Below are 10,137 nucleotides of genomic sequence, written 5' to 3' on the forward strand. Positions count from 1 at the left end.
TCTGGCATAATTCTCTATCACCGATCCATTGCCTACGAGCTTTCCATATATTGTTCTTCGCTTATTTACTTTTCCGTTGCTATTGCTATCATCACTACAAAATACCAAAAACACTACTTTTGCCACTGTTACCTTTTGTTACCGTTACCACTACTATCATATTACTTTGCTACTAAACACTTTGCTACAGATATTAAGTTTCCAGGTGTGGTTGAATTGACAACTCAGCTGCTAATACTTGAGAATATTCTTTGGCTCCCCTTGTGTCGAATCAATAAATTTGGGTTGAATACTCTACCCTCAAAAACTGTTGCGATCACCTATACTTGTGGGTTATCAATACTATTTTCTGGTGTCGTTGCCGGGGAGCATAGCTTTATTCTTTGAGTCACTTGGGATTTATATCTGCTTATCATTATGAAGAACTTGAGAGATCCAAAAACTAAGATTTATCCCTCAACTACGAGGGGAGGTAAGGAACTGCCATCTAACTCTACACTTGATTCACCTTCTGTTTTGAGTAAGCCTGCGACACCTAAACCTGCTTCTGCTATTCGTTCTGATATGTCGCATGTTATTGATGATGCCACTTCTGCTATGCATGATACTTATGATGAAACTACTTCTATGCTTGATACTATTGTGCCACTTGGTGAATTTCTCGATGAACAACTTGCCAGGGTTAGAGAGAGTGAAAATATTGAATCTGATAATATTGATGAAAGTGAGGATGAAGAATCTTCCCCTAATAAATATGATTCACATGTTATTCCTGAGGGTTATGTTTTTGAAAAAGAAGTTGCTTTAGCTATTTTAGCTTGCAAAGATAGATGCGAGCTCAAGAGGTTATTAGCTAAATGGAAGCAGCAATCTCTTAATGCTAGAATGAAACCTGGCCCTGCTTTTGCTACTTCACCTATCTGTGTTACTAGTAAGGATTATGAATTCTCTTTTGATCCTGATATAATTACTTTGGTTGAATCTGATCCTTTTCATGGCTATGAATCTGAAACTGTTGTGGCACATCTTACTAAATTAAATGATATAGCCATCCTGTTCACTAATGATGAGAAAACTTGTTACTTTTATATCCTTAAAATATTTCCGTTCTCATTAAAGGGTGATGCTAAGATATGGTTTAATTCTCTAGATCCTGGTTGTGTGCATAGTCCCCAGGATATGATTTATTACTTCTCTACTAAATATTTCCCTGCTCATAAGAAACAAGCTGCTTTGAGGGATATATATAATTTTGTGCAAATCGAAGAAAAGAGTCTCCCACAAGCTTGGGGGAGGCTTCTCCAATTACTTAATGCTTTGCCTGATCATCCTCTTAAGAAAAATGAACTACTTGATATCTTTTAAAATGGACTAACCGATGCTTCCAGAGATTACCTGGATAGTTGTGCTGGTTTTGTTTTCAGGGAAAGAACACCAGATGAAGCTTGAATTCTATTAAATAATATGTTAAAAAATGAAAATAATTGGACACTTCCTGGGCCTATTCCTAAACCAACTCCGAAGAAGAGAGGTGTTCTATTTCTCAGTCCTGAAGATATGCAAGAGGCAAAGAAATCTATGAAAGAAAAAGGTATTAAAGCCGAAGATGTTAAGAATTTACCTCCTATTGAAGAAATACATGGTCTTAATTTACCGCCTGTTGAAGAAACATATGATCTTAATCCATTACCTATTGAAGAAGTACATGGTCTTGATAACCCGACACAGGTAGTAAAGGTAAATTCTCTCTATAGATATGATAAAGCTAAAATCCCATTTACTAAGTTTGCTAGCCCATGCTTAGATGAGTTTGATAAATTTATGGTTAAGCAAGAAGACTTCAATGCTTATTTTGGTAGACAATTGAAATACAATTCAAATATGCTTGAACACTTGGGTGATTATATGGCTAATGTCAAAGGTGAACTTAAACTTATTAGTAAACATGCTTCTATGGTTACCACTCAAGTAGAACAAGTACTTAAGGCTCAAAATGATTTACTCAATGAATTGAATAGTAAGAATGATGATAATGTTGTTAGAGTTATGACTAGAGGTGGTAAAATGACTCAAGAACCTTTGTATCCTAAAGGCCCTCCTAAAAGGATTGAGCAAGATTCTCAGAGAAATAATATAGATGCACCTAGTTCTTCTAAAAGGAAGAAAAAGAAATATGATAGAACTTTGCATGCTTCTAGTGAAACTATTATTGACACACCTGAGAATCCAAATGATATTTCTATTTCTGATGCTGAAACACAACCTAGTAATGAACCTGAAACTAGTGATAATAATAATGTTCATGATGATGCTCAACCTAGTAATTATGATGATATAGAAATTGAACCTGTTGTTGATCTTGATAACCCACAATCAAAGAATCAACGTTATGATAAGAAAGACTTTGTTGCTAGGAAACACGGTAAAGAAAGAGAACCATGGGTTCAGAAACCCATGCCTTTTCCTCCCAAACCATCCAAGAAAAAGCATGATGAGGATTTTGAGCGCTTCACTGAAATGATTAGACCTATCTTTTTGCGTATGCGATTAACTGATATGCTTAAAATGAATCCTTATGCTAAGTATATGAAAGAAATTATTACAAATAAGAGAAAGATACCGGAAGCTGAAATTTCCACCATGCTTGCTAATTATACTTTTAAAGGTGGAATACAAAAGAAACTATGAGATCCCGGAGTACCAACTATACCATGCTCCATTAAAAGAAACTATGTTAAAACTGCTTTATGTGATCTTGGAGCCGGTGTTAGTGTTATGCCTCTCTCTTTATATCGTAGACTCGATTTGAATAAGTTGACACCCACTGAAATATCTTTGCAAATGGCTGATAAATTAACTGCTATACCTGTCGGTATTTGTGAGGATGTGCCTGTTGTAGTTGCAAATGTTACTATTTTAACCGACTTTGTTATTCTTGATATTCCCGAGGACGATAGTATGTCTATTATTCTTGGAAGACCCTTTTTGAATACTGCAGGGGCTGTTATTGATTGCACTAAAGGCAATGTCACTTTTCATGTTAATGCTAATGAGCATACGGTACACTTTCCGAGGAAACAACCTCAAGTTCATAGTAACAACTCTATTGGAAAAATTCCATCGATTATATTTGGAGGTTTTGAATTTCCTCTTCCTACTATCAAGAAGAAATATGATATTCTTATTGTTGGGGATGTGCATATCCCCGTTGAGGTAACATAGTGTTATTCAAAATTTCTCCGGTTTCATGTTATTCGGAATGAGTTCGTTAACAAGACTTGATCAACCTTGTTAGAGGATTCCTTTTGATGATCATGAGATGGATGAAACTAGAAGCCACAACTCTCTGTACCCTCCTTTTACTTTCTGTTATTTATATTAAATAAAATAAAAATAAGTATTTTCCGTTTGTTATCTGAATTATCCGTGCAATATAAAAATACCTCGAAAATAAAAGTTCTCCAAATGCCCTGAAATTTAAATATGATTTTTTCTGGAATATTTGAGAATATTTGGCACCAAGAACACAGCACGGGGGGCATCCACCTGGCCACGAGGGTGGAGGGCGCGCCCTACCCCCTAGGCGTGCCCCCTACCTCGTGGGCCCACGGTGGCCCTCCTCCACTTATTCCTGCACCCACACACTTCTTCTTCCTCCCACAAACACGAATATCCAGCTCAAGCACGAGTTCAAACTCATTTTGCTGCCATTTTCGATCTCCTTGCTCAAAGCACCTCTCACAAAACTGCTTGGGGAGATTGTTCCTTGGTATGTGACTCCTCCATTGGTCCAATTAGTTTTTGTTCTAGTGTTTTATTCATTGCAAATTTGTGCTACCTAGGTGACCATGTTCTTGAGCTTGCATGTCAAATTTATATGGTCAAAAGTAGTTCTAATGCATGATATAGGCTCTAGGCACTTGTAGGAGTTGTTGCTATCAATTTTGTTGAGCTTGGTTCACTTTTGTTTGAAGTTACTAAAAATTTCAGAATTTTTCAGAAAATAATGAAGAGATTTTTGAGGGGCTCTTCGAGCCGAAGCTCGAAGGAAAAGCAAAATGAAAAGGCAGAGAGGCCCAAATATAATATGCCTCGCACCGCGGAGGTTCGGCCGTGTGAATGGCCTTCCGATGATTTCTTGAGAGCAGCCGAGATTTATGATGATTTTTATGAATTGGCTGAGAATGCAGGCCTCACCGCCTTCCTCCACGACCGACGCGAACAGTATCTCTTACTCACCAATATCTTTGCGCAAAACTTTTATTTCCATGCTAGGAGCTCACCACCTACGGTGGAGTTTTATTTATATGATAAGCATAAGGAGATGTCACTCTATGATTTTTGTCGGGTTTGTTTGATCCCTTTCGAGGGCACAATAGAGGAACCACATCACGGCGATGTGGATGGGTTTATTGATACCATTACTGTAGGGGAAACGAGGAAGGTTTCCGACGCACGAATCACTAGCATACATTTTCCTATTTTACGCTACTTTGCAATATTTGCTAGTCGTTGCTTAATTGGTCGTGGAAACTATGGAAACCTTAGCGTTCCTGATATTATTATTTTGTTCCACGATTTATTCAGTGATAACTCTGTTAGTATGGGCGGTATTATTGCTAAACGGTTAAGTCTGAACCGTACAAAGGGCCCCATCTTTGGAGGCATCTATGCTTCACGCCTAGCTGCACATTTTAACATACCTATTAGGCATTATGAGAAGGAAGAAAAATTGCTACCCACTGTTTATTTAGATTATAAGAGTATGGTGGCACACGATTTTATTGTTAAGAATAGGGAAGGGGAGCTTAAATACAAATTGTTCTTTCATAAACATCATCCTGAGACTATTACCATGCCTGCTCCTTCCTTGTTTGATTTATCTTTAGGCCAGTACCTTGTTCCGTTAGAGGCTATTCACGCCTACCGGAACCCTACATCAGCCACAGAGCCAGAGTCGGAACCACAAGTTGATCCTCCACGACAGTCTAATTACCATTGGGATCCGGAGATGATTGCCAACCAGTGGCAATCAGAGTCTTCTTCATCGCAGTACGACCCCAACTATTATTATGGATATCCGCCAGGCCAACCGTGGCCTTAGGCCAAAAGCCTAAACTTGGGGGAGTACGTATTTCTCACTGACATTACATTCATGTTCACACACTCATTGCTATATGTCGGTGCTCATACTTTTTCATTATATCATCCATGCTAGTTTATTTCCTTTTTATGCTTTCTTCTTGTGTGTTTAATAAACCTTAAGAAAAAACAAAAAATAGTTGTAGCTTTTAATTAGTTTACCTTCCATGCTTGTAGTAGTAATTAAAAAGAAAACCCAAAAAGATTTCCTATTCTTATTTTGCTTGTTGGGAGCTTTCCCGTGTAAATAATTTTATTTCTTTTCTTTTCTTTGGGGGTCGATAGGAGAAGACCATAATTAAATTGTTGAAGCGGCTCTTATATGCATTATTGTTGATCTAACAAAAGAGCCCATATTGCCTTGTCTTCTCCTGTTTATTGAATGCTTGCAGATTCCAGCTTAGTCCAATGCACGTGCGCTCTTATTATTATCCACATCATTCGGTCGTGCAAGTGAAAGGCAATAATGATGATTATATGATGGACTGATTGAGATGAGAAAGCTGGTATGAACTCGACCTCTCTTGTGTTTTGTAAATATGATTAGTTCATCGTTCCTGATTCAGCCTATTATGAATAAACATGTTTGCAATGACAACTAGAGATCATAGTTTATTGTGCCATGCTTAATTAGCTAGGAGCTTATAATGGTTTACCTTGCATGCCAACATGCTATTAAAATGGTTGTGATGTGGTGTGATAGGGTGGTATCCTCCTCTGAATGGTTTAAGTGACTTGACTTGGTGCATGTTCACGCATGTAGTTGAAACAAAATCAACATAGCCTTCACGATATTTATGTTCACGGTTGATTATATCCTACTCATGCTTGCATTCGGCGTTGATTAACTTCAATGCATGTTCATGACTGTTGTCGCTCTCTAGTTGGTCGCTTCCCAGTCTTTTGCTATCCTTCACTTGTACTAAGCGGGAATACTGCTTGTGCATCCAACTCCATAAACCCCAAAGTTATTCCATATGAGTCCACCATACCTACCTATATACGGTATCTACCTGCCGTTCCAAGTAAATTTGTATGTGCCAAACTCCAAACCTTCAAATAAATATCCTGTTTTGTATGCTCGAATAGCTCATGTATCAACTAGGGTTGTCTATATCTTCCATGTTAGGTGGGTTATTCTCAAGAGGAGTGGACTCCGCTCCTCACTCATGAGAAAGTGGCTGGTCACCGGGATGCCCAGTCCCATGCTTTATGCAAACTAAAACAAAATAATTGCAAACAAAACTCCCCCTGGGACTCTCATTGTTTCGAGCAAGCCATGGATTGATGCTTGTTGGTGGAGGGGGAGTATAAACTTTACCACTCTGTTTGGGAACCGCCTATAATATATGTAGCATGGAAGATATCGCCATCTCTTGGTTGTTATGTTGACAATGAAAGTATACCGCTCAAAATATTATTCACCTCTATTTCAAAACCGAGCTCTGGCACCTCTACAAATCCCTGCTTCCCTCTACGAAGGGCCTATCTATTTACTTTTATGTTGAGTCATCATCCTCTTATTAAAAAGCACCAGTTGGAGAGCACCGCTGTCATTTGCATTCATTACTGTTAGTTTACATTGAGTATGACTTGACTGGATCTCTTTTACCATGAATTACAATGTCTAGTCAGTCCTTGATCATTAAAGGTGCTTTGCATTTATGTTTTGCGGTCTCAGAAAGGGCTAGCGAGATACCATCTTGTTATATCATATTATGATTGTTTTGAGAAAGTGTTGTCATCCGAGATTTATTATTATTGCTCGCTAGTTGATTATGCCATTGATATGAGTAAACATGAGACCTATGCGTTATTGTGAATATGGTTAGTTCATAATCTTTGCTGAAAACTTGAATGCTGGCTTTACATATTTACAACAACAAGAGCAAACATAGTTTGTAAAAGTTTTCTTTATCACTTTCAGTTTATCAACTGAATTGCTTGAGGACAAGCAAATGTATAAGCTTGGGGGAGTTGATACGTCTCCGTCGTATCTACTTTTCCAAACACTTTTGCCCTTGTTTTGGACTCTAACTTGCATGATTTGAATGGAACTAACTCGGACTGACGTTGTTTTTAGCAGAATTACCATGGTGTTATTTATGTGCAGAAACAAAAGTTCTCGGAATGACCTGAAACTTCACGGAACGTCTTTTCGGAAATAATAAAAAATCCTTGCAAAAGATGAAGACCAGGGGGGCACACCCTAGCCATGAGGGTGGGGGCGCGCCCCCTACCTCGTGGGCCCCCTAGAGCTTCTCCGACCTCGACTCCAACTCTATATATTTTCTTTCAGGGAGAAAAAATAAAGGAGAAGGATTCATCGTGTTTTATGATATAGAGCCACCGCCAAGACCTAAAACCTCTCGGGAGGGCTGATCTGGAGTCCGTTCGGGGCTCCGGAGAGGGGAATCCGTTGCCATCGTCATCATCAACCATCCTCCATCACCAATTTCATGATGCTCACCGCCGTGCGTGAGTAATTCCATCGTAGGCTTGCTGGACGGTGATGGGTTGGATGAGATTTATCATGTAATCGAATTAGTTTTGTTAGGGTTTGATCCCTAGTACCCACTATGTTCTGAGATTGATTTTGCTATGACTTTGCTATGCTTAATGCTTGTCACTAGGGCCCGAGTGCCATGATTTCAGATCTGAACCTATTATGTTTTCATCAATATATGAGAGTTCTTGATCATATCTTGCAAGTCTATAGTCACCTATTATGTGTTATGATCCGTTAACCCCGAAGTGACAATAATCGGGATACTTACCGGTGATGACCGTAGTTTGAGGAGTTCATGTATTCCCTATGTGTTAATGCTTTGGTCCGGTACTCTATTAAAAGGAGGCCTTAATATCTCTTAGTTTCCGCTAGGACCCCGCTGCCACGGGAGGGTAGGACAAAAGATGTCATGCAAGTTCTTTTCCATAAGCACGTATGACTATATTCGGAATACATGCCTACATTACATTGATGAATTGGAGCTAGTTCTGTGTCACCCTAGGTTATGATTGTTACATGATGAACCGCATCCGGCATAATTCTCTATCATCGATCCATTGCCTACGAGCTTTCCATATATTGTTCTTCGCTTATTTACTTTTCCGTTGCTATTGCTATCATCACTACAAAATACCAAAAACACTACTTTTGCCACTGTTACCTTTTGTTACCGTTACCACTACTATCATATTACTTTGCTACTAAACACTTTGCTGCAGATATTAAGTTTCTAGGTGTGGTTGAATTGACAACTCAGCTGCTAATACTTGAGAATATTCTTTGGCTCCCCTTGTGTCGAATCAATAAATTTGGGTTGAATACTCTACCCTCGAAAACTGTGCGATCCCCTATACTTGTGGGTTATCAATGGCCGGGATGCATGGAGAAGCGCCATGACATCTTGCGGAAAAAGCTTCACCCAGGCTCAAAGAGACGGAAGAATACTTCATGCCCGGAAGCTTACCTATGCAACCGCAAGTCACTATGGGCTCTGGCTTGGTTGACCTTAGTGGTGACTCTGGCTGGGACGGTGCTAGCAGATGTAGAACTACGGTAGGACTGGATGAGCATCGGACAGTGGTCAAAGGAACTCTTTGGAAGACCATGTTTCGGTCATCTTGTTCTCAAACACCCTGAAGTGCGAGAATGTAAAGAGAGGGATCGAATCTTGCGGGTAAAGTGTACAAACCTCTATGATATAATGTAGAAAACCCTTTAGGTAAGGGGATAGAAATTTCATGACATTACCCATACAACGGTGTTTGGATAATTGACCAAGAAACATTTAGCATTGGGCTTAAAATGTTCTTGTTGAAAATCGGAGAACCACAGACATGCTTCGAGACAGCATTGACATGGTCTTCAAGCAAGGTCAGACTTTGGATACTCAAAGGATTCATCAGGAACAACTTACAGAATAATTCTTACAATTTCCTCATGGAAGAATGGTTAACTTTGCTAAAAGGGGAGAACTATATCAATAGGTTCTCCGGCCAGGGGTGCTAGGCATGACATCACCTTACTAGGCTATACAAAGACCAATGTTATGGCTTTTGGAAAATGTTCCAACCATCATATTTGACCGAGATTCGGTTCTAATTGGTGTCAAGATACCTCGGACTCAGGATGCCTGAGAAGAAAAAGGTGCGACACAAATTGACGAGATGACATTGTAAGATTCTCGGAAGATGAACTGTGGAAGTGAGTTTCTAAACAAGAGTTCATCATTAAACAAATGAGAGGATGAGGAGGTGGCTGATGATCTCAGCGACAATTCATTGGGATTTCCAAAAGATGGATTTCCACAATTATGTGAACAAGGAGATAACATTTGTCGGATCAAATGATATAATGAGGTATGCTCGAGGAAAACATACACAATTAAACATTGGTTAAAAAGGGCACCCGAAATATGGGCTTAGGTAGTACGATCAATGTTAGAATGGTGATTCGATAACCAATGGCCTAAGAATGTAATGTTGACCATTAACTTCAAAGCAATAGGGTTGCTAGAACTTTTGAATTCGCACATCATAGTTCAATCGTCGGTTTTCTGGTTAGAAACAACACGAGGACCAAGGAATGAACGGAAATGGCAAGAAGTATCACTTGTACCAAGAATTCATAAGAGGTGGTGAAATTCTCACGACATTCTTGACATAAAAGATGGTAATACTCCAAGGTAAAGAAGAACAATTGCTGGATAGCAAGGATCTCCAGGTATAACACAAAACACGAACACCGTCGAAATTTGTGCTCCGGGAAGAAGGAACAGGTAGCACACAGCTAAAAAGTTGCACGATATTGATATAACTGATCAGGCTAGGAATGACTTGAAGGATTATTAAACTCACAAGCAACAAAAAATACTTAGAGTTATTTAATCGGAGTGCGGAATCGATTCACTTATCGGTGTTCTCGAGTGAAATAACTCAGAACCCGGGGGAAATCTGGAATCGGTGAGAAGCAATACTAGATGAAGACTC

Source organism: Triticum urartu, chromosome 4, assembly GCF_003073215.2.
Source record: "Triticum urartu cultivar G1812 chromosome 4, Tu2.1, whole genome shotgun sequence".
In the NCBI taxonomy this organism is placed as follows: Eukaryota; Viridiplantae; Streptophyta; class Magnoliopsida; order Poales; family Poaceae; genus Triticum; species Triticum urartu.